Source organism: Schistocerca serialis, unplaced genomic scaffold (assembly GCF_023864345.2).
Source record: "Schistocerca serialis cubense isolate TAMUIC-IGC-003099 unplaced genomic scaffold, iqSchSeri2.2 HiC_scaffold_229, whole genome shotgun sequence".
In the NCBI taxonomy this organism is placed as follows: domain Eukaryota; kingdom Metazoa; phylum Arthropoda; class Insecta; order Orthoptera; family Acrididae; genus Schistocerca; species Schistocerca serialis.
Window position 1 is genome coordinate 5,001 of NW_026047794.1, and position 5,000 is coordinate 10,000.

Consider the following 5,000-nt stretch of genomic DNA (forward strand, 5'->3'; position numbering starts at 1 on the left):
CAGCGCCATCTGTAGGTCTCCCGCGGCATGACGTCCTGCAACGACGATACCGCCATCTATGAGACGCCAAGCCGACCAAGACATCGATGGGCCCACAGTGCCCATCTTTCGACCCCACCCACAAAGCCTGCGTCCTCTGTCGACCACAGCACCCCAACGCCAGCGCCTCTGCCGCACGAAATCGTGGACCGGCAATCACTCCACCTGCGCCCCACTCCAACCGCCCAACTCGCAACTCCAGCGGATGAACGGCGGACTTTTCCCGCAGTCGCAATGTGCAATCCACCCCTATAACATGCGTTTCATGAAGAGGTATGTCCAATATGCGACATTCCCGCTGTCCCTATACATGAGCTGCGAGCTGTACCACTTACGAGCTACAGACGCGATCGCGTTGCTCTCTGTACGAATGCCGATGCTGAGCGGTCAGCTAGGAGGCGCTCCATCCATGTCGGTACCGGTGAGCGTTGCACTCGCAGTCGCAAAAACGTACGGCAAGTATATTACTCGGAAGAGTTAATGACAGTCCAAGCCCCCCCTGCGTGGGGAGAGTCTTGCTAGGCCATGACCCACCGGAAGGGCGCAGCGTCCCCCACCCCAGACATGTGACGTCACACTATCGGTATTGACGACTAGACTCATTGCTTATAATCATTTGCCATACACCGGTGGAAGCTGCCGAGACGAGTAGCTACATAGCGCGCTCGCCGTGTCACTAATGTACAGAGATACAACAGTTTCGACGGGAACCACATTAAACGTATACACGGCGCTGATTAGTAATAGATAGAGCCATCAGAATACAGATAATATATACAACTGTCCGTATACATGCTGAAAGACTCTGCTCACAATCACAACCACACGTCAGCCACACACTCTTATCACGCACTACTCTCTGCCTGTAACACGCACACAGACAATATGTAAGCACCAGCATGCAACAACACCCAGTGCATCCTCTCCGCCACATTAGACAATCCACACTGTCATAACCAGACTGGGAGGTCCACACAGAAAACAGAATATCCCACCCACCCGACAACCACCATTGCTCAGCCAAGCCACCAACACCCACACATGTCCTACACAGGGGTGCACCCAACATCACAATACTGCCTCCTCTCACAGCACACAAACAATGGCAGGAATGAAAGACACAGGTCTGCCACAAGCATGGAATGAGAGCGCCGCCTGTCATGAGCCAAAGGTACATCCTGACGTGGCAAATCAGATGATACCGCAGGCATCCACGTACTATAATCACAATCAACAAACCGGCCGCCGCCCCCCCCCCCCCCATTAAACCTTTCCTTACAACAATGTGTACCTTAACCTAACCTATGTCGTACCTTAACCTAACCTATGTCGTACCTTAACCTAACCTATGTCGTACCTTAACCTAACCTATGTCGTACCTTAACCTAACCTATGTCGTACCTTAACCTAACCTATGTCGTACCTGAACCTAACCTATGTCGTACCTTAACCTAACCTATGTCGTACCTTAACCTAACCTATGTCGTACCTTAACCTAACCTATGTCGTACCTTAACCTAACCTATGTCGTACCTTAACCTAACCTATGTCGTACCTTAACCTAACCTATGTCGTACCTTAACCTAACCTATGTCGTACCTTAACCTAACCTATGTCGTACCTTAACCTAACCTATGTCGTACCTTAACCTAACCTATGTCGTGCCTTAACCTAACCTATGTCGTGCCTTAACCTAACCTATGTCGTGCCTTAACCTAACCTATGTCGTGCCTTAACCTAACCTATGTCGTGCCTTAACCTAACCTATGTCGTGCCTTAACCTAACCTATGTCGTGCCTTAACCTAACCTATGTCGTGCCTTAACCTAACCTATGTCGTGCCTTAACCTAACCTATGTCGTGCCTTAACCTAACCTATGTCGTGCCTTAACCTAACCTATGTCGTGCCTTAACCTAACCTATGTCGTGCCTTAACCTAACCTATGTCGTGCCTTAACCTAACCTATGTCGTGCCTTAACCTAACCTATGTCGTGCCTTAACCTAACCTATGTCGTGCCTTAACCTAACCTATGTCGTGCCTTAACCTAACCTATGTCGTGCCTTAACCTAACCTATGTCGTGCCTTAACCTAACCTATGTCGTGCCTTAACCTAACCTATGTCGTGCCTTAACCTAACCTATGTCGTGCCTTAACCTAACCTATGTCGTGCCTTAACCTAACCTATGTCGTGCCTTAACCTAACCTATGTCGTGCCTTAACCTAACCTATGTCGTGCCTTAACCTAACCTATGTCGTGTTTTAACCTAACCTATATTGCGCCTTAATGTAACCTATATTGCGCCTTAATGTAACCTATATTGCGCCTTAATGTAACCTATATTGCGCCTTAATGTAACCTATATTGCGCCTTAACGTAACCTATATTGCGCCTTAACGTAACCTATATTGCGCCTTAACGTAACCTATATTGCGCCTTAACGTAACCTATATTGCGCCTTAACGTAACCTATATTGCGCCTTAACGTAACCTATATTGCGCCTTAACGTAACCTATATTGCGCCTTAACGTAACCTATATTGCGCCTTAACGTAACCTATATTGCGCCTTAACGTAACCTATATTGCGCCTTAACGTAACCTATATTGCGCCTTAACGTAACCTATATTGCGCCTTAACGTAACCTATATTGCGCCTTAACGTAACCCACATTGCCCCTTAACGTAACCCACATTGCCCCTTAACGTAACCCATATTGTGCTGTAACCCAACACACGTTGGGCCTTAACCCAACACACGTTGGGCCTTAACCCAACACACGTTGGGCCTTAACCCAACACACGTTGGGCCTTAACCCAACACACGTTGGGCCTTAACCCAACACACGTTGGGCCTTAACCCAACACACGTTGGGCCTTAACCCAACACACGTTGGGCCTTAACCCAACACACGTTGGGCCTTAACCTGCTCTGTAATTGTCATACGACGCGTTAAATTAGTGTAGTGTTGCCTAACTGCAACCCCCGCAATATAGTTTGCTACTCGCACTGCCCGGTCCCCAGTGTATCGCTTCATGTTAAACACCTTGCAGCGATACACTGTAATGTGGATGGCAGCAGGACGTACATGCTCAATGCCCTTCGCAGTTGTTCATTGGCATTCGCATGGCGAAGCACTGCGCCTACGCTGTGGTACGGCCTGTGTCAACTGTCCGCTGATGTTGTACCTCCAAATCACACACTGTACTGCACATTGGTCCTCATGTACTGAATGATACATCGTGGTACATGTGACCGTACAACGACTGCGCCAACAACGGCGAACCATGCGGTCCAAATGTTGTGCACGCAGCTACGTGTCGTCTCCCTATAAGAGCTGGAGTGCAGTGTGGTATGCCCTGGATGGCGATCAGCATGAGCCGTCTGTTGATGTAGTGGCGCGTGTTGTCAGACGTTGTCGTCTCTTCTCACACACCGTGATAGCATGGTGCACTGCGTTCCACATCTGCGACATGCGACAGAGGCCGGTTGACAGTCGTTTGCGCAATGGACATCGCATACGTACGGGGGCCACCTTCCACGTGTTTGCGAAGCGTGCACATGTTGTTGCGTGTATGTGGGCAGACATAGTGTGTCGTGACACCTGACACAGGCATGCAACAATCGTTGAATTTGCAAATGGCGATGGACGCCTACGTTTGCTGGTGACGTTACGCAAATGAACAACTGGTAAACCGTTGTGGTGCGGTTGTTCTCGCTAGAGGTGAATCAGTGATGGCGACGATCGGTTGAGCTACCAACCGGTTGTTTCAGCGATACCCACCATGCCCACGAACGTGAATGGCATGTGGGTGTGAAGCGATACGCGGCGGTGGCTGGGTGGGACCGGCCCCGGCCGGTGAGGGGGGGCCGCCCGGCGTGCTGGCCGCGCGGTGCGTGGGCGCACGCGCTACAGCCGGCTGGTGGGGGCGGCCACTGGCAGGCGCGCCGGCCGACGGAGGCGGCAGGCGGCGCAGCTGCGCGCCGGCGCACCCTGCACGCGGCGCCGTGCGGCCAAAGTAGGTCCTCGCGGGCCCGGTGCGAAGCGCGGTGGACATCTGCAGTGTGCTGGTCCGATTGAGGACTGTGTGCGCTGAGGATGCGCCGCCGCCCGGCGCTCGGCGCCGCGACGCCGTCTGCTGCTCGGTCGCCTCTGCGGTTCTCGCAGGTGGTTTGTATCGCAGCTGTGCGGACGTGTTGGCGCGTGCGCTGTGCTGGGAGAGTTCGCTTCGGCACCCAAGTGGGGCTTTTGTCCTTCTGTGGCGCTGGCGTTGGAGCTGCCGGTCACCGTAGGTGGCGCGTGTTGTCTCCCGCCGGCAATGCCACGACAGCACGCTCCCGGGCCTCTGTCGGCAGCGGCAAGCTCAGTTGGGAGCACGGGTGGTCGCACCTAAAGCGTCTACTCGCCAAACTCCGGGCGATTGCGCCTCTCTCGAACCCGACCAAGTACTTAGGACGGCGCTGCGCGCCGCCGGGACCTGAGAGGGTTTCGAGGTGTATGGTGCAGGGGAGCGCAGCCTCCTCCTGTTTGCAGAATAATTGAGCGGATGCTTGCGTGTTCGCGCGGGCCCCCGGGACACACTCCCGGGCGGCCGGCTGCTCAGCTCTAGTTGACGCAGCTCCCTGGTTGATCCTGCCAGTAGTCATATGCTTGTCTCAAAGATTAAGCCATGCATGTCTCAGTACAAGCCGCATTAAGGTGAAACCGCGAATGGCTCATTAAATCAGTTATGGTTCCTTAGATCGTACCCACGTTACTTGGATAACTGTGGTAATTCTAGAGCTAATACATGCAAACAGAGTCCCGACCAGAGATGGAAGGGACGCTTTTATTAGATCAAAACCAATCGGTCGGCTCGTCCGGTCCGTTTGCCTTGGTGACTCTGAATAACTTTGGGCTGATCGCACGGTCCTCGTACCGGCGACGCATCTTTCAAATGTCTGCCTTATCAACTGTCGATG

The 5,000-nt window shown here is 52.7% G+C and overlaps 1 non-coding gene across 1 annotated transcript in view; it reads left to right on the plus strand.

Annotated features, from left to right (window-relative positions):
- The first annotated feature begins 4,658 nt into the window (after positions 1 to 4,658).
- The window catches only part of LOC126444127 (small subunit ribosomal RNA), a 1,910-nt gene continuing 1,568 nt past the window's right edge, over positions 4,659 to 5,000 (plus strand). The window contains exon 1 of the ribosomal RNA XR_007582436.1: positions 4,659 to 5,000. This exon is cut by the window's right edge and continues 1,568 nt beyond it. This is a non-coding gene — a ribosomal RNA (small subunit ribosomal RNA).